A 21,204-nucleotide genomic window follows, 5' to 3' on the forward strand; every position below is an offset into this window, starting at 1 on the left:
CATTGGTTCTGATTTAAATGCTGCATTGTTCCAACTGCTTAGTAGCTGTGTGATGTATGACAGGCTAATAAGCACAAATAATACAAAAATGAGTATTTTATGTGGCATCTTCCTCCCTCAAAGTCTTGCAGATGTTTGGGTCCCAGTGATATTTCTTAGAGGATGGCGCTTGCAACTGCTATAATTAAGCAATACTGTGCCCATTAAGTCACTCGAGAGGAAATTAGGAACTAAACTAGTGCTGTGTGCCCAAGAAGCCAAAATTGTGAGCTGAGATCTTTATTCAGTGCATGAAAGTCTGCCTTTTTCTAGTTTACTTTAAAAGAGGTGTTATTCCTATTACACACCTTCAGAGGATGTAAAAAGTGAATTAAATCTGTATTCAATGTTTATTTTACATGTAAATTGGGATCTTAAATTGTGGAAAAAATATGTTTTTGTCAACAGTGCTTTCTGTTTTGGTATTACTGTATTAGTTTTTAATGGGCAGCAGAAATGTGCTGATTTGGAGGCTTTCCAGGGGTTTGGCAGTATTCCACTGCGTCAGCACTGAGTAAAAAAGATGTTATTCCTCCTTCTTGTTACAATAAGAACCGGATAAAGGTAATGTCACTTCTCTGAGTCGCCCTGGCAAAACTCCATCTACAGAGAGGCAGTTTGACCAAAACAACCACGGTATAGATGTGGAAATGATACATGATAGGACATGAACTCCCAATAACCTGTTTGGGACAATGATACTGACACTGCTTATACAAATCGGCTTCAGCAGCAAATAACCCAGCGGGGTCAGGAGTGTCGTATCTAATGGAGGAAAACGACTGTCTCCCAGACAACACCGAATGATTAGATCTTGGATAATCCACGGTCACAAGAGCCTGACATCAGAGGACCTGCTAGCCCGTATGGAGATTACAAAGAAGAGGAAAGCTTTTCTGATTGTTTTCTTCAAGGCTGATTTAAGACGCACAAGGTAGCCCTTCTTCATAAGCTCTGTTTGGGCACTCCCTTCTGCTTGCTACCAGCAGTTCCACATCTCTGGTAGAGGAACATCATCTCAGTTATTCACTACCTGTATTCGACAGCCTCCATACAACTTCTCAATTGGGTCTTTGACTTTGCAGCTGTGACCGTCCCCCAAGAACCGCATGCATTACCTTAAGCGCCAGAAAGTCTTTGTAGACCCCAGCATGTCAAAAGTCCTTTCCGGGTGATGTGCTTTTTACTCAGCTGCATATAGGAGCACCAGCAAGATACTGATGTACGTTTTCAATTTAGTTCTTGGCTGATCTTTCTGCACTTAAATTGCCACTTCAACAAATTGCTCTTCTCACTGGTCTTGACATATGTCTCCCCTGATCTTGCACTCGGCTACAGTTTGGCAGCTTCTGTAGATGCAGCTATCTATTCTTCTGGTTTCCAGGTCCACAGACACTCTTCTTTCCTCTCTAACTACCTGCCTTGACCGAACAGGATTTACATAAAGGGGAAGCTATCCATTTGTCAGTGTATACAAGTAACTAAATAGTCTAATTTTTAGTCACAATGCCTTTCTCATGCTCGCAAGGCCACTCAGAATAAGCCAAAAGAAGTCAACAATGTGCCACCTCCCTGCCACACCACTCTTGAAGTAAGATTTCAAGATTGGCCTTTCTAGAGTGATCTACCTCACTCTGTAGTGGTTGAACCCACAAACATTCAGAGTAACCAGTCACTCTATGCTTATTCTGCCCTGTTTTTCCTCAGTGGGAAGTGGCACTGTAATTTTGATGTGTTACACTGGCATATCAGCACACTCAGTCATACAATCGTGTCACTTTTGTAGTTGGAAAAGTAAGGCAAAGCGTCAGAGGTGGAAGGTGAAGGCCTGAACCTATCTCCAACTGGTAGTCCTATGGGCTGTCCAGCCCTCTCTTCCTAGAAGGATCATTCATTTCTCCAGAAGGAAACACGTCTTTGTGGGTTATACATAGTGTACGGCAGGACACAAAATACTCTGTTATTTGGCAAAGTCAAATTAATCACACCAGTTATGGGGATGCCAGGCACTGCTCAAAGAGTTTTGAAAGGCGAGAATCTGCTTTGTCTCATACAAAGTCTCTGCATAATGGGGGAAAAAATCCTGTTTGTCAGCTGCTTCCTTGATTATGTTCAATAAGAGTACACAGGGCTGGTTTTATTTTCACTTGGCAATTTCAGTGTTGCTATGACTTCACTAATCTCCAGTCCATAAATCATTTGAGTAAACAATACACCAGCAAGCTCAAATCCAGAGGAAATTTCTCCAAGGCAAGTTTTTCATCTTTCTGTTTTTCAAGAGAGAACTCAGGAGACTCCTCCTACATGGGATGTCACCATGAGGAAAAACTCCTGACATTCCCGAGGTTTAGCTTTAAATCATATCATTAGGCATAGGTTTTAAAGTGAATAGAGAACAGCACAGTATGGTCAGCTGAATTTTTTTTCTCTCAGAGTTCTTCTCCCTCTTGACCCTTACATGAGGATCCTTCCGTTGACTAGAGGGTCTCTGTTTCTCTTCCCACTTCAAAACCCTTCCTCCTAGCAACAGAAAAATTATCGATGTGTGGAGGCTTTCAAGGCAGCCCATAGCTGTGCTCCCTTGAATGTCAAAAGGGGTTGGTCTCACAGCTACAAATCAAATGTCATTTTACTTAATAATGTATTTCGTAGCAGTCTATATCTCGTCCGAGTTGTTTAGTTGCACATCTATCCTTTGAGTTTTCTCTACAGCTGCAATCCAGTGCAAATAACCCTGGGATAGGGGAAATGTGCATCAGCTTTATAACACAACCTAAAAAATATCCCACTGGGAAAAACACTTTATAGGAATCAGAGGCAGAAAAAAGCAACATGCAGAGATGCACGTACTGAACAGGTACATCAGTTGGTCTAAGTCTCTAATCCTTGTATTCTGCCTGTAACACAGTGGCAGAAGCATACAAAATACACAGAAAACCATGAAAGATCCAGAAAGGAGCATTCACACCATTGCCCACTTTGTGCAAATGTCAGTAACTACACACATATGAAAAGCAGAAACAAACGGTGAAACCAACTATTTGTTCATGAGGGGGCTACAAAACAAGGTAACTCTGGATATAGTCAGAATTTTAAAATCTCTTTTGCAGGCTGGGAATGCAGCTTTTATGTGCCAGCCTTTGGGAACTCCTCACCTGGATGCACCAATGGTGCAATGGGTGATTAAAGAAGCCTGACGTTGGAGCCTTGCAATCGTCTTCTGCTGGGATTGTGTATTTTTCTTTACAATCAAAGTACTTTCTTATAGCTGACATGCAAATTGACAAGGGAAAGACCTGATGTGTAGGGATCCATGCTTAGGTATGACTTGGGTATATTGTGTGATGACAGCCAGAAACGTAATTCCCTTAGCATTTAGTTTACCCATCTGTAAAATGGTGCTCTTATTTTCCTCATAGTCAGTAGTGAAGAAGCCTAAGGAGCTCTTGACACATTTCCTTTCTGCTAACAGAGACTAAAATAGCTTTTATTCTAGAGTAAGCACTTTGTCCTTCACTTTTTTACTCAGTCCTTTCAGCAGAAAAAATATCTTAGGGTTATCATCATGGTCAGGATCAGTGTTTTCTTTCAGACTACTGGCTTTCCTAATTCTCTTCCATTAAAGGGTCTACCCTGATTTTTCCTGGCTGCGTGTTGCCTTGTCAATGCAGCAGGAGACAGATGCTGAGGCAGTATATGAGAGGTTTTGTTTTCTCCTCATCTGCCTGCATGCATGGCTCCATTTCCTTCATTCTCAGCTCTTGGCTCTCTTCATCATTGCTCCAGGCTCACCACTCACAGGAGCCAGAGGCTTTCTGGCCTGTCAGTTTTTGTGAGAGTTTGCTCAGACGTATCCTTGGGAGAGTCTTCACTTCCTTCTAATAACAGTAAGAAATCCCCAGTACGGAGCAATTTAAAGGATGGTAAGAGGGTGGAGACCCGCAACACAGAAGTCCTCGTGCAGAAAAGGAAGCCCCAAGACACAAATCTCTGTTAGGCGTATTTCTCTTTTGCTTCTACTTTCCTTCTTTCACATGAGATGATCTGCCAGAAAATATTTCTTCAACTATCTTCAAATGTTCATCTTCTTTTTGACTACCCCAAGGGCAAAGTCAGTCCTTGTTTTATTATCACCTTTTTTTCCGCAGAGGCAATGTAGAGCAATCTCCAAATAAAAGCCCCATTGTTTCATCCCCGATTGTCAAAGAAGTGTTTTACAAAGGTGAATGGGCCACGAGGGTCCCATCATGGAGCTAGGCTAAGTGACCTGCCTGAGGCCACACAACAGGCTGTAGCAGAGCTCACACTCACCCTGTGACTCCTCGTCTGCCATGCTGGGAAGTGCTATTCAGTCTGTACATTCAGCAAGCACAAACAAGCAGGAAGGTGGCACTCACCAGGCCACCTTCAGTAATTCCCCTATGAAAGTACCCAATGGGTCTTCAGGAAAAATTCCCTATAACAAATGTGAAACTGTCCAGAACGAGCTGCTTGTTCTGATTTTAGAAAGAGATTATACTGATATTTTTGTCCCTTGATGCCATCATCTTGTTTCTCTGAAGACATCACCTATTTTCCATATGGGGTGGTTTTTGTTGTGGAAACCTGATGCAGCTAGGCTTAATGGGTGCTGTGCACAGCCTCTCTCAGGGAGTCAAGGGATGTTTGCAGGATGGTGATACTTGGACCTTATGAGCACCAGACAAGCTAAAGGAGAAATGAAGTTTTCAATAAAAATGTTGAATGTTATCATTTCCTTCTGGTATTATCTCCCCTTCTCTTTGAAATGTTTCCCTGCAGACTCCTAGTCTTCTTTTCACCTGCCTCCCTCAATCCTCTGGCTCCCTTCCTTCGAAACAAAACATCAAAAAACAGTTTAAAAGCAAATGAAAATTTATCGAGTACAAAAAAACCCAAAAAGTCAGACATATGAAAATATTTATTTCTATAATTAAAGTAGGATGTGATTCTTCTTCCCTAAAAGCCTTCTACTGGATGGAATTTTATTGCTTGAATATTTGGGGGGCATCACAAGAACCATTCATTCTTAAAACATACCCACCTGTTGGAGTGACATATTTTTAAGTTAAAATATGGAGGAGAGGGTGTCTTAACAAACAACAAACAAAACCAAACCAAACAAAAAACCACATTATTTTTAATAATTACTTTCTAATTGGAAACTATGGTAAACTGAAACTTGTTTAAAGATGATTTTAAAGTAAAAGTTTGCAAAATTTGAAACAAAATGAAACGAAAAAAAAACACTTGTAAAGATCTTCCTTAAAAATAAATCTTTCTGGTTAATCAGTATGACTGACAACAGTGTGTACAAGTGAAGGGTTGTTACATGTTTGGTACATTTGAGTCCTAGACATATTGCTGCTCACCATTTATAATGCCACTTGTAGTTTGTGTTCCTCTTGTCTACAGCTGTTTGGAGCATGCAAGGATTTATTACACTCAAGATGTTCTCAAGAAGACACCTGGTCTGAGTAGCTCAAGAACTGAGACCCAGAACCTTCCACTACCAAAAAGCTACACTTACTAGCAGCTATACTCGCTCCTACAATGATGAGTACTTGCATGGAAATCAGCAAAGCTGCACAGAATAATCAGCTGTGGAGGGAGCGGTGGCCTCCTACAAGGGTGGTGGTGGTGGTCACCCCAGAGTGACCGACAGCCACCACCCCTGCTGTTTGCCAGGGCCAAGGATCCCATCCCATCCCATCCCATCCCGTACCAGTGAGCAGGTCCCAGGGCAGCAAGGGAAGAAAATAACAGAAACTAAGGAAGGAAATGTTGTATTGGACAATTAAGCACCAGTTTTTAAAGCAAAGCAAATGTCGTATAATCACCAGCTAATTTTGATATTTGTGCAGTTGATTGAAAATATGCAAAGAAAGCAGCATTATTTAAAATTATTTTTAAATGTTTGGAATTTATTAGTTGTCTATGGAAAAAAGATAATTAAGGATTCTAAATATAATTAATGTGCTGAGTTATAAAAAGCCCTGCTTAGGTTAGGGGTTTTCCAGCAGTTAGCAAGATGGTTGACACTGTAATGACAATTTTACATTTAAAGATGTTTGCAGATCACATAAATATGTATTGAAAAATAATTTCACAGTGGGTGCATAAGGAATATACCTCAGTCTTCGTTTTAGAACTGTTGTTCATGAACAAGTAAGTATAGGGAAGAAATGAGGCCATGGTAGAGAATAAAGTACAGACTGTAACGTGACGTGGACTTCCCTTGTCTTTGGCACATGCAGAATACCTGCTGGAGCAAGCAAGGTGACACGTCTATTTCTGGATGTCTTAAATGTTGATTTTTCAACTAAAAGTTGGCATACAAACAGTGCAAAGGAAGGAGAGAAGGGTTTAAAACAAAGGGGGGGGAACGTTTGTTTTTTTTTTAATAAATAAATAAACACAATTTCAATTATTATTTTTTTTTAAGTATAATATAATGGCTACTGGGATAGTCTTTTCACTTTGATTCTCTGGAGAGAATCTAACTCAGGACTTTTGATCACTCAGGGTTTACAGCCCTAGAGGCAGGGAGGCATCTTCTAACAACAGGGTGTCCAATTTAGCAGCAGGTCCAAGCAAACTGGCAGAAGACTTCCTGCAAAAGGTGACTTCTGTTTGGTCCCACATATATCCTGTACTATCCATCACAATAAATGTGTGGTTTGCAGACTCTCTGCAAAGTTTGCCTGTGTGTTCAAACCCAAGAGGAAACATGATGGGGAGGAGGTGGTGCTCTGTGAGGGTCCCAGCACCCAGGGAATCTGCCCGAGGAGCGGTCTGGGCACCCAGACACAGTCTGTTAAATGTTCAGAGGGGAAAGTCAGCCCAGACTCCATAATGGACAGCATCAAAACACCATACCATCCAGGCACCAGGCATCATGGACCTTCTGGAAGGCTCTGAAGTTCAACTGAAGGACCACTATGATCTAAAAGGCTTTAGGTAGGTCTTCTAAATCATCTGCTGGCAAAAAATAACACTTAGAAGACAATCTTTAAAAAGCCAAATGAATCAGAAGCCTGAAAACTGAATGGAAGGGTCAAACTTCTCTGGCTAGGAGCCTAAGATTAAGCGTAAAGGGACTTCAACACTCACTGATTTCCAGCAGGTTATAGCCACCTTAGTCTGTGCCACATTGTAAACTGACATTTAACATTTAAACTATCAAAACATAGAGTTTGCAATCAGGTACAGTGACACATAATACTTCACCCATCAGGAGGACTAGGCTTGCCAGATTTTCCCTGCACTGTGTTGCTTGCCTTTGTTTGAATAGGATGATCATTGGTCCTCAGGAAAAATAAATTCAGACTGTACAAGAGAAAGCAAAGTGCAGATAGCAAACTGAAGGCTGTAGAAGGAAATTCATTCTTCTCTAAAGGTATAAATGATAGTATTGTAAATAATGCTTCTCTATATCAGGTCAGGTAGATTAAAAAAAAATAAAAAATCTGGGTGGACCAGAACTGTTGCATTTTGTTTTAGTTTTTGTCATTTTTGTCTTAGGATCCTTACTGTATCCTTGCAGCTGCCTGGCTCGATGCTGTACCTGGAGAGACTCCCTTACACTTAAGATAACCACTTAGCCTCCTGGAGAACAAGAGCAGTCAGGGCGAGACTTGTGTAACCCCAACAAACTGAAATCAATCCCTCCAGTAATGGCTTTCCCAACTCTTTGCTTTTGATTTTCTCCAAGCCAAGGAGCTTGTCTGAAGCCAAAGAAACAGGATATGATCCACAGTTCCACTCCATGGGCATTTCATTGCTCTCTCTGAAACTAAAAATTTATCTAGAATTCATAGTTGCTTTTTGAAAGTCAGTTTTCCTTTTTTTTTTTTTTTTTTTTGTACTTTAAAAATGAATTTGAGGCTGTGACTTTACTTAGGCTTTAAACAAACTTTAGACTCCTTGATGCTCTGTGTTCAGTTTGAATGAACACACTCTAAAGTAATGAGGACAGAAAGTTCTTTGATGTTTTCCACAGACCTCTGAGACAAACAATGCCACAGACTGTTTATAGCACAGACCTCCATTGATTATGGCAGCGTTCAGTGCCTATGATCTGCTGTCAAGTACTGTAACTCCACTCCCTGTTGTAGGGTATCTTGACCTTGCATGCGATAAGGACAGAAGAACATCTGACCTCCCAAAATGAGGTGAATGTTGTGGGCATTTATCACTCAGCCTATGCAAATGGCCTCACGATCCCAGAGGGAAAAACAGGCTGAGGTGTAAGCAAACACAGAGCTGATGCTGGAGAGCTCACTGCCACCTTCCTTCTCAAGGAGCCATTTTCCCTTCATTACAAGCAGGCTCTTTCATGAAGACCATACTTACCTGCCTCTCTGAATATTAGGATACTCACAACATGACAGCACATCCCTGGAATATTACTACTCTAGTGGAAGATCACTCTGTGGAAAGAAGGAAGATAAAACTCCCAGACATATGTTGCCTGGTTTTAGGGTATTAATGGGAAAGAAGAGACCTGCTGAGGGATTTATGCTACTCAGCCTATCCTCCAGCTGCAGTCTCACTTTAACGTAGGGTCTCTGCATTTGGCAGAGAATATTATTTTTCCAGAGAGCTTCTCTCCCACTAGAATCTCCTAAGATTCTGGTTTGGGGAGATTCAAGGGATGGCCATGTATCTCAGGAGGCCAGCATTGCCATGCCCCTGAGGAAGGCCTCAGCTGCCCAGAGGAGCATCAGGCGGACAAACAGCCAGGGCACAGCAAGCAGCTGCTGGCTTTGACAAGGGTCTCCTCTCCCCTGGCATGTCCCCATCGCCTAGGAAGGCCCAAACACTGTTCCACGAGCAGAATATGGCTCTCCTGCCTTGCTCTTCAGGCGGGGATTACGTGGTGAGATGCCCTCACCAGCAGAGCAAGCCCAGCCGCCCTGCTCAGGGGAGGGACAGGAGCTGTGAATGCATTCCTCAATCTGGATGTGCCTTCTTTCCCACAAGAGCCAGAGGACCGTGTGTGCCAAGGAGAGCGCAAATGGGCACAGACAGGACCCTGCCAGTCCCCCTCCCGCATATGTACACACTTGGCTGCTTTGCTTTTCCTGAGCTGGTGTTGCCACAAGCTTTCTTACTGCAAGGGAGATCTGAGTGTACTCAGTTTTTCCATACTCCTCTGGCTTGGCTCTCCCTCTTATCTCAGCTACAGCGCTGTTTCCTCTCCTAGGTCTGATCAGACTAAAAATAACTCATAGAAAAATCACAACTCCAATCAGAAACAAAACAAATTATTTTAACTTTTCAGAGCAGCTGTTCTGCTCTGCCTGTAAACCCAAACGATAGGAGAAACATGATGCACTGAGCTGAAACAAAAACCTTGGGAAGTGGGGAGGGAAACTCTGTACTGCCAAGGAAAGGATGGCAGACACACCTCCACCATGGCTAGGGGCTGGGACACCTGTGTTTTGACACCGTACTGTATTGGGTTTACGTGGCAAGGGTTTGGTAGCAGAGGGGCTGCGGGGGTGGCCTCTGTGAGCAGAGCCCAGCAGCTGCCCCATGTCAGATCAGAGCCAGCTCCAGACAGCTCCAAAAGGGACCTGCTGCTGGTCAGGGCCAAGACAGTGAGTGAGGCTGGTTGGGCCTCTGGGAGAGCAGATTGAAAAAAAAAAAAAAAGAAAAAAACTGCTGGACAACAGCAGCTGGGAGAGAGGAGCGAGAACCAGCTCTGCAGTGCAGCAGGAGGTGCTCCAGGCATGCAGCAGCAGTTCCCCTGCGGCCTGTGGAGAGGCCCCTGGTGGAGCAGGCTGTCCCCCTGCAGCCCATGGGTCCCACATGGAGCAGATCTCCACGCTGCAGCCCGTGGAGGAGCCCCCGGTGGAGCAGGTGGATGTGGCCTGGAGGAGGCTGTGGCCCATGGAGAGCCCCCACAGGAGCAGGCCCCGGGCCGGAGCTGCAGCCTGTGGAGAGGAGCCCACGCAGGAGCAGGGGGTCTGGGGGGAGCTGCCGCCCGTGGGGGACCCGTGCTGGAGCAGTTTGCTCCTGGGGGATGGACCCCGTGGTACGGAGCCATGTGGGAGCAGTTCCTGAAGAGCTGCTGCCTGTGGGCAGCCCCCACAGGCTCAGTTCGGGAAGGACGGCATCCCGTGGGAGGGACCCCACGGGGAGCAGGGGCAGAGAGTGACTGTGAGGGAGCTGTGGAGACGAAGTGTCAGGGACTGACCACAGCCCCCAGTCCCTGTTTCCCTGTGCCGCTTGGGGGGAGGAGGTGGAAGAAGATGGATGGGGGAAGGTGTTTTTAGTTTGCTTGTAGTTTCTCACTGCTCTGGTGTGCTCATGACAGGCAATAAATTATATTAATCTCCCTACGCTGAGCCTGTTTTGCCCGTAACAATATCTCAACCCTTGAGCCCTTTCCATCGTATTTTCTCCCCCATTTCCTTTGGGGAGGGGGAGCGAGAGATAGTTGTGGTGGAGTTCAGCTGCCCAGCTGGGTAAAACCACCACAGGTACATAACTCCTGGGCTTCGAAATCTGTCTAGATCCACCCCAGGCAGGGGTCAGACGCCTCCGGATGGAGAGGGAAGCCATGAATAAGGCAGAGGCCAACTCCTGGAAGGAGCTTCCCTCTTCTGTGCTTGTTTCTGTCAAAAGGAAATGATTAAGATGACTATAAATGATATTAATGTTGTCCTCAAGAAGTCACAAGGAACTCTGCTCCGAGCCAGACTGCTGTTCCCCTGGAATGCAGAAACATGCCTGTTTGTTTCCCAAACAGTAATTTACCACAGACAAACACAGAGCAAAAGGAAACATGCGGTGCTGGATGGTGTTTGAGGGAGCACAAGAGCTGGGATGTGTGACCAAAGCAGCAGGCCCTCAGACAGCCTCACTTCCCGAGCTGCGTTCGCTAGGCGGCAGTGTGCAACCTGGGGCGTTTGTCATCATTACAGGGGTGGTGAGGTTCAGGAGAGTCACAACAAAATACTGAGTTTAGAAACGATTTTGTTCCCATATCAGATTAGCCGTATTTCCCTTCTGTCATTGCTGTTTACAAGGATATTGACATATAAACCAATGTTTGTTTGGTTGAGCTCATTTTCTCTTCCTACCTATTTCCCCTCTGAAATCACCAGGTGAACTATTTGCAGAAACAATATTATTTGATAAATATTCTCCTTTTTCCTTTTCACAAATTATCTGAGAACAGACATTGATTTTTTATTACTTCGTTCATTATCTAAAGTATTTGTCAAATTGTTTACAATAATATTCCAAACCATGCATTGCTACCAAGTGGCCTGTCACAGCTATCGCTAACAATTTTGACATAGTGATTTACTTTCTGGAGCTGAATCTTGAATAATTCTTCATGTCATTTCTAAATCCCTAAGACACTGTTAATTTACTTTGCAGAAGCATCTTCTGTTCCCTGCCATGCATCAGGATGTCACTGTGCTAGGTGCTGCACAAACACAGCTCAGAAAAAAACTTATTCCAATACACAGTCTAAGTCTAGGAACCAAGAGGTATCAGCAGAAATGCCTGAGCACAGAAAGAGGCATATGGGTATGACAGACACCAGTTTAGCAGGCAAGCAGTCAAAAAGTTGTCAAGTATTTTGTAGGCAGCACAGCAAAGAAGAGTTCTAAGCAGAGACCAGTAAAACAATGAGGTATTTTCCATAAAAAAATTAACTTTTGGTTTCTCCATTTATCTGATAATAAAGGTCCCCTATATTACTTAGTATTGCTTGTGTTCTTTCCAGACCTCTCAGGTTAGCTGCATGAACAACTTTGGTATTAAAACATCTAGAAGAACAGTACTGGGACAGGTATTTATGACCTCCACTACCACTTTTTCTAATTACATTTTCAGAGTAAAAGAGATCCCAAGAAGAATCACAGCAAATATGAGAAAATCTACTTTATCAACCTTTACTTTAAAAGAGAGTTTTTTAAGTTCAGACAGGAAACATTCCCATTTTTAAGACTATGTAATATGACTTGTATTATTGTATTATGTAAATTGACTTGTAATATCAAGGCACTTCCTGTCCAAAGAGGAAACAGTCTGAATAAAGGAACAGGGAAAGTCTCCACGTATGAAGAATTTTCCCCATAATTTTCCACAAGGAGCTCACGTCTCTTTAAAACCCGTAATCACTATTTCAATATATAAAATTGAGCTTCAGCAGAACCAGGCCAGGGCATACCATATGTGACTGCTGGGATTATATAATGGGAAAATTCTCATTGATTTTTATAAAGCATCAGATCCCAGAGATTTTAAAATTAGGCACTGAGGTTGACCCAGTTTGGGTGGAAAAAGCTCGCCGAATCCCAGGGAAGAACACAGCCCAGGGAGAAGTCTCAGGAGGTACAGTTATTTTTAACCTTTCAGACCTGCACGACAAAGAATGAATTCTGAAAACTCTGAGTAGGAGAGAGGTATTTAGTCTCAAAATTTTAGAATTCTCTCCCCTCCTCCCCCAGATCTTGACCCCACCAGAAAACTTGCATGACAAACTTTTTTTTTGGATTAAGAACAAATTTTGGAGTAGACTGAAGCTGCCATTTCACTCTTCCCTCCACAGGTGTGCAAGACGAAAATAAAATAAATTTTCAGGACATGATTCAACCAAAAATTAGAATTTTGAAGGCCAGAATACCAAGACCGAAAGTGTTTTCATTTTGGCTGGAATCAAGAAAGTTAAACTTGTAACCAACCTAAAGCATGGCATACATGAAGTGTTTAAACGAAGTGGTGCATTATGCTCACAGCTAGCATTTGAAAACTGGTCTAAGAAACGCTGCAGTTTTCCAGTGATTAAGTATGCCTCATTAGATGATTCAAACAAAATTTGATCTGGACAAGTATTCTGTTGAAATTGTAATTGAGTTTTCTTTCAACCTAGTGCAGGTTTCAACCCTTCTTATAAATGTGACAGGACCATTAGCTGAATAAGTTTTATTGTATGTGCTGGACAGCATTTCAGATACAAATTTGTTTATTTCTAGTGGAGTAATATTAAACAGGCATTTGTTTCAAATCAGGTGGGGATGAGATGCTTGTATTGGTATCTGATCTTATCATGCAAGTGCGTATATTTTTAGCTGCTCTGAAATAGGAAGAGGGCCGAGCACACATTAGGTAGACAATCTAGTTACATAGTTCTTGCCATTTATGGATTACAATCCTCACTGCTGCTCGAGCTTCATTACACCATGTAAAAGGGCTAGACTAGGGCTCCAGCACTCTCCCTCCTTTCCTTGATCGGTAAGAATGGAAAGATGGGAAAAGCAAGGAATAGGAGAGGCGGAACATCTTGAAGCTCGTTTCTGAAGACCCCTTTAAGACCCCAGGGACACACAGGATGGGTCCTTGCTTAAAAGAAAAATGAAATAAAATCCAAACCAAATTTTATTTTCCTGTTAAAGCCAGGTTAAATTCCTGATTGTGTTCAAGTCTTGGCACAAACAAGAAGGCAGCGTGCACTGTGGTACTGGCAGTAGGTGGTAATGCCTTAAGCTGGCATCGCCAGTGAGGACACGGGCAGTTTCTCAGATGGAAATCATCAGCCTCACAGCCATATTTTGTTAACAGAGTTGAACATTTCTCATTCATTGCAAGCTGGTTCTATTTGAGTCCTCCTTCTCTTTTGTAGTGGAAGAAAAATTATTCTTAAATCAGTGCCATAGATCTTTTTTTTTTCATAATAACCTTCCCTAGCTCTTACAAATGTTTCCATTTTTACCTACAAATTTTAGTGATGCCACATTTGCCCAAAAGCGCGAGGTGCAAACCTGTCCTGTTGATCCTCAGTCATCTGCCATTAGAGAGAGGAAACAAAGCACACGACCACAGAGAGGAGCTAGGGCAAACTTCATTCTAAGGCAAGAAAGAGTCAGGTTTCATTGATCTACAACTTGACATTCAGTTCCTGCAACTGAATAGAAAAAAGGCATTTATAACCTATTAAAAACCCAAGGATGATTTTAGTCTTTTTTTTTTTTCCCTCATGTTGGAGAAATCAGGCTTTCAGAATAGCCTGGGAGTTGTGAATAAAGAAGAACTTTGCTATGTTTATTTAGAGAACCTAAGCCCTCGGAGCCAGCATTTTCACTAATGCATTTTACATTAGCGGGCTGCATCAGGAAATCCTGACTTTTGGTGCCAGGGGGGTAATTAATATCAGATCATGTTTGCAAAATGGTTGTGTTTATGTGGGAATGAGGACTGAGCTCTAACTGTCAGGGTTTGAAGTACTCAACTTTCCTATGGAGCTTCAACTACTTGCTGGAGAGTGGGATGCTGAAATTAAAGTACGAGGTCTCGATGGCATAGTAGAGCTGCCGCTGCTGAAAGGAATCGTGGGCTTTAGGTTTAGGAACAGAATCCTACAAGGAGTGGCTGAAATGGTCTTCTTAAAAACTTCAGGAGGGTGTAGATAATGTAGAAATGGTTCTTTGATCCTGGCTTTGGATGTTTGAGGGAGTTCCAAAATATGTGTAACATAGCCAAGCCAGGGACCATTTCCAAGTCCCTGCGCTCAGGCAAGATTCACCTGTGGTGCAAAGTTACTTTTTCAGCACACCTTGGAAGATGTGCTCGCTTTTGTGTATGCACCAGTTAGCAAGGTCAAGGCCAGGTAAGTAACTCTGAAAGCCAGCTCCTGCTCAGGTGCCGTGGAGGGACTGCTGTGCCACCCCCAGCACGGGCACTGCCTGCAGCTCCAGCCTAGAGGGCTCCTGCTCAGCTGAAGGTGGTGGATGGATATCCTGAACATTCAGTCATCTTCATTGGGGTCTCAGTACCAAAAAGAGAAACAAGCCTTAGGAGATGGTGGTGCTTAAGAACAGCCCATTAAGTAGAGAATTTGGATTCTCATCTCCCCCAAAGCTACAGTTTCTCAACACCAATTGGGAACTTTACACTGGTGCTTCATGAGGTCAAAAAACACTCAGGAGTATGGGCCCCATGGAATCATAAAATCCTAAATTTGTGTAGGCAAAGTTTGAAAACAAAACAATGTTTTCTGAAGTTAAAAATAGATAATAGTAGAGCTGAATAGCAGCAGCTACTAATGTTCCAAATGAGCTTCACCTACAGGTTTCCCAGGCTCTAAAAACATCCATTTCAGTGGGCTGTGGCAGCTGGCAGATCCTCTGTAAGACCCTGTATTTACTCCCTTCCCATCAGACCCTTTGCTGGAAGTTCGTGGCTCCCTTGGCAGTAGTGGGGATTAAAAGTAAAGGTGTAATCTATGTTAGAGCTGATATATGTTTGGTACTGTAATGAGCCAATATACTATTATGGATCTTGTGGTCAGCTTACTGCATTTGATAAATATAATCTATGAAAGTTATTCCCCACTGACATCCACCCACCATCATCTCTTCCCCCTCACCCCTTGCCAGCGGTCTTTCGGGAATAATTATCCCCACCAAGAGCCTATTTCTAATGTGCCCACTGCCTTTCCTCCTGCCATGAATTGGTCTGGTACAGGCACTAAGATAACAAATCTGGACTGTATCGTTATTATCGCTGTTATTTTACTAGTTCTTTGATCCTAAAATAGGGTTACCAATCTAATCGTGTGCCGTAACTATAGGAAAATGTATGTACCTAATGCATTGTTCCTTGTCAGATATTTGCATAACTGATTATACCAAAGTCTGGGAGTAACGTCCTAAGCTTGAATATTCCTCAGCAACATTACTTACAGCTTTTGTTTTCTGTGAAGTAATGGACCACCTCTTCCTTTTCTTCTTCTACCATTATCTCTGGATACTTATATTTCTTTTTGTTGCTTACCTTGAGTTTATTTCAATGTTTTAGCATCCTTTTAAGCTTAATCCTTATAATTAAACCTTTCAGTTCACTTCCTCTTTTGTTTGGAGGCACTGATAAACATTTGAACCTCCACACTGATAATTTGTACTTCTACCTGTAGTAGAATTGCTTTGAGGACTTGCAAATTCTCCTGAACTCTCTTTTTCTGCAGACCTTTTTTTCCCCATGCCATGTCTCCTCTTCATCCTCTGAGACCACAGAATTTGTCTTTGTGGAAATTCGCTGTTTGTTAGGCTTCCTGAGGAAAAGTGAACTTCCATAAATTTCAACCTAATTTGACAAATTTCACCAAATTCTGAGAGGGTCATTTCAAGACATTACATTTCTACACAGATCATGAAACAACCCTACTATGACAGATTTGATAAATATTTCAATCCAAGAAAGGATGAATTGAAACTGAATTCCATTTTGAAATGGAAGAAAAGTTAGAGCTCAATACTTGTTAGGCATCAGAGAATCCAACCATAAATTTACTGACACTACTATGCAAAAAATGAGCAACATTGGCTCTGCTGTTCAAAAAATTACTTGCTTCTCTCTTTCCTTTTTTAAGAGTGGACTCTTATCACCTCATGATCTCTTACTCAAGAGATGATTCCTCTTCACTTGTGAGAATGAACACAGAAGACCTTCTCCATTTGGCTGCTTTCCCCATACCTCCCATATCAAAACTCTCCTAAGAGCCCACCTGTACATTGCTGCATTCACTTCCCAAGAGACGCTTGCATAGATACAATTCCTCATTACCATCAACACCTGCATTTCAGATTATTCAGCCTGGTTAGCCGCAGAGTGCCCCAGTGCACCTCAAGCAGATCTAATCTGAAGTCTAGAGCAAACTCTCACCACAATGACAGCATTTGCTCTCTTCCCATTTATTACTGCCACAGATTCACAATTGGTCTATTTTCTGCATACCTCAGGGAAGATGTACTGGCTAATTCACTGACATGCTTGTCCTTCCTGAAGAAGTTCTGCATATATTAATATTCAAACCTTATAAATAAATATAAGCATCTTTCTGTAAAAACAGTTGTAATTTTGATCATATGCTAAGCATCCTTCTGTATATCCCTCTATTTATTGCATGTACACACAGACATCTGGAATTTTAAGCAGAGCCTTCCCATACCAGTAGAGAAGGTGGTCCCAAACACATACCAAAGGAGGAACTACAGATGATCTTATCAACGGGGGCAGCTCGCTCCACAAAGAACTGTTATCATCACAGGCATCTTCCAGCAACTCCACCAGCAATTACACCTTCGCATCCATGCCAAGTTTCAAGGTGAGTCTTGCCTGCTGCTCTTCAAGAAGATGAGCATGGCCCAAAAATTGAGACATCATGGCTTACAAAAAAAAAAACAAAAAAAAAACAGGAAAGATGACCGATGTGGTTCCATGATGAGAGAGAGCAACAGCAACAAAGGAAAGTGCTTCTTATTGTTCACCTAAATATACAATTTGTATGCACGACTAATAACATAATATTGGGTAGTCTACATTTACTGTTATTTGACCCACATGCTGCAAAGATGCCAATACATGGCCAGCTTGACACATACAGCAGCATTCAGCAACAACTCAGTGGAAACACAGGCAGCCCAACAAAAGGTGCTTCACCCCACCAACTCACTTCAAAAACTGCTACAAAGTGGTAGTGCAGATGTACTGCCAATTGCTCATTCAATGGTGATCAGCTGCCAATGTCATTAAAATAATTATAATAGGGGAGATTATCAAGAAAACTTAGTTGCCAGGTCACTATCATCATGCTTGGCCCATGGACCTCAGGTCTACCACGTCTTAAACTGATGAAGCAGCTGAATTCATTCACCTCCGTGTTCCTTACTCGCTCCTCAGCAGAGTGGGTCTCTCATACGATGCCAGCTTTCTGCCTTCCTGCCCAGAGAGCAGGAAAACACAAAATAACGCAGAATAGAAGGGCAAAGAATACAAGCAGAACCAAGTTTCTGCAGTAATAAAATATCAGTGCTGCCTTTATAGCAACAGCATAGCAACAATCATAACAAGCACCAGTGAACACCAGGCTCCATTAGAGATGTTAGCCTGCACGCAAGGTATTTGTAGTGGTTACGGATTTCCTAGTACCCACCAGGCATCCATTCATTTGCAGTCCTAAAACCAACCACTTGCCATCAGCAAAAACTTTTGGGGATACAACAGCAACCCACACAGTTACCTCAGTTTTGCTATGTTCTTCCCTTCACTGTCTATATGAATACCAAAGCAAATGCTACATATGAAACCAGCATCAAGTCAGTGAAAAATTTGGCATATTCAGATGTGTGCTCTCGTTGGGCTTAAGAAATTAAAAACTCTGGCATTTATTAGCAGAGCTGTTTCCCCAACAGTATGTTTTAAGTAAGATGTTTCATGGTAGAAGGCAAACATTGTATTGTATCCAAGCTGGAAACAGCCTTGGGAGCAACCGTATAGATGTAGTTATGTAGGTGCTCATATAAAAAAGATAGCTCTTGAACGATCTCTACCATTGCTGGGGAAACAAAGATAAAAAAAGGATACACAGATCATTAACCTTTGAGACTGACACCAGATCAGCTTGACAAGAAGCTACCTTAACAAGTAAGGCCATTAACAAATATTTAGACAGAAACTCTAAGAAGGATGGCAATTGTTTATATTGTAGCCCTGTGGAGAACAAGTCTAAAGGCTCCAGGGTGAGAAGCGCTGTTACTGGAAACTAAAAATTCTTCACTTGACCTGAAGTTTGCTGAAAAAGTTAGGAAATAGAACTGATGTAACAATTTCATGAAAACAAAATGTGTATTCCTACCAAACCTGCCCTAGCAAATGGCATTTTTCTAAAAATGCATCTGTAATGGAGCTGTGTCAAGATGCCAGCACACTTCTGGCAACACCAACTGCAGTAGGTGATTAGAATTTATGCTGTGTAAAATTAACTTTTAGACGCAATGAAAATTATGAACCAAAATGCAAAAGCATTTATATGGCAATTCACCTACGCCATTTGTTTAAAAAGTGTCAAGTGAATATAATGCTGTGTTCTGAACAATTCAGACTAAGAACTGGTGTTCTAGCAGCTTTCTTTCCATCCCCAGCTTTCCCACCTGAAACCTGATATGGGAACGTGCAAAGCCACCTACATACTGAACTGCCTTCATTTCTTAAGACCAAGTGAAGAATGGTAAAGGAAAATTAGAAAATGTTATCTATAGAAAAATGAAGACATCTCCTGTAAAATAATCAGGTCTAGGCATGGAAAATCATACATTCTGCTAAATTAAGTCAAGAACTTGAAAAACTGTCGTAGAAAGCTTATGAGAATTGAGTGAAAGCATCCAGCAAGTTTGAAATGGAAGTATGTCAGTGTTCACGTAAGTTTTGTGATATATTCCACCATACTGTAGTTTAACCTGGCCAGCAGCTAAGCACCACACAGCCTTTCACTCACTCCCCATCCCATTGGAAATGGAGAACAGAAAAAGGTAAAACATGAGAGAACACAGCAGTTAATATAAGGACAGTTGAAAAAATTAAATGAAAAAAAGGAAAACAAAAAAACCCACAAGTGATGCACAATGCAATTGCTCGCCAGCAGCTAACCGATGCCCAGCCAGTCCCCGAGCAGCAGCCGCCCCCCGACCATCTCCCCCCTTTTATTGTTCACACAGCACCATATGGCATGGGATATCCCTTTGGCCAGTTGGGGTCAGCTCCCCTCCCAGCTCCTTGCACACCCCCAGCCTCCTCCTGGCAGGGCAGTGAAGAGTTGAAAAGTCCTTGACTTAGTGTAAGCACCACTCTGCAGCAACTAAAACATCGCTGTGTTATCAGCATTATTCTCACCCTCAATCCAAAACACAGAACCTTTCCAGCTACTAGGAAGAAAATTAACTGTATCCCAGCAGTTACATATTGGAACTGCAAAAAAAAAATCATTTTCTGAACAGAACAATGCACCTCCAGTTCAGATGCACAGTTCACTTTAGCTCTGCAACCTAATCCAACAGCCTGGTTCTTGGTGCTAATGATGCCCATTACCTGCTTTTGCAGAGTAAGATTCTGAAAATTCAGACTAAACAAAATCTGTGTATACACACAATACTGACTGTCAAGAAGGAACCAGCGGAAATTTCTTCCAAACTCTAGCATGCTGCTTGTTGCATAAAGCTGCGAAGCACAAGTTTTTATATTATTTCAAAAGAAACCATTTAATCTGATCTAATGCAACTGTACATATTTGTATACATAATTTCCTTTTTATAAATCCTACACCCCTAACCTTAATAATACACTGTGGATTGAGTTTGCAGTTGTGAATGTTGTAAAAAGTGCTTCGTATTACGGATTTAAAGGTGTTGCCTTCCATTTTCATCATATTGTCTGCACCCTTGCAAAACCTACTGTTTATTACATACAATTGTTTTACACGTACTGATTTCTGAAATAAAGAAACCCAACACCTACTGAACAGAAGTTTACTGAACTAGCCACAGAACTTCTCCTGACACTTAATTAACTCTGTATGATTGAGTTGGTATTATCCTACCCAGTACCTACTATGTTGTATTTGTACACATACCCATTTAGTAAGTTCTACTGTGGTCAGCTGCATTTCCTCAAAGTTTTCAGTGCTGAACAATCTAAGTAGTACTATTTCCACCTCACTGTAATACCTGAACATATATTCTTTTCTCCACTTCATTTAGTGAGTGTTAATCAGTGGTCCCAACAGAGCTCTGGCATAATTTATTATCAATCTTCATCATTTTTGATATTTAACATTTATTCCTACTCTCCTCCCCTCTCGCTTCATCTGGTTTCCAGTGCTTCAGAGTCAACCTTGCTGGATATTCCATCTTGACGGAAGCTTCTCAGAGAATTTCAAGATTTGTGAATGTAAAAATCAAGCGCAATTCCACTGGATTTTATTACAAATCTCTTAAAGTAATTCTAATCAATTAAGATAGTTTTGTTATACTGTTTTTATTTATCATCGCATATACTATTTAATATAGTACTATATATACTTTCATATAAGTACTATAATAGTTGACAGATGTTTAAATCTACACTTTTTTTTTTTAAACTTACTACTTTATCCAGTTATCTTTTTACTTTAGAAGGTGCATTTGGGTTCATTTCACAGGATTTCACAGTTATTTTATAGTACAGCAAATTTACCTATTTTATGGTACAGGAACTGTTGCCTGCATAGAAATATCAGGTACTTTTTAAATTTCTTCAGGGCTTCTGGCTGAATTCCACCTGGACTTGCTGATGTAACAATTTCTCTTCATT

Source organism: Cygnus olor, chromosome 2 (genome assembly GCF_009769625.2).
Source record: "Cygnus olor isolate bCygOlo1 chromosome 2, bCygOlo1.pri.v2, whole genome shotgun sequence".
NCBI classification, from domain to species: domain Eukaryota; kingdom Metazoa; phylum Chordata; class Aves; order Anseriformes; family Anatidae; genus Cygnus; species Cygnus olor.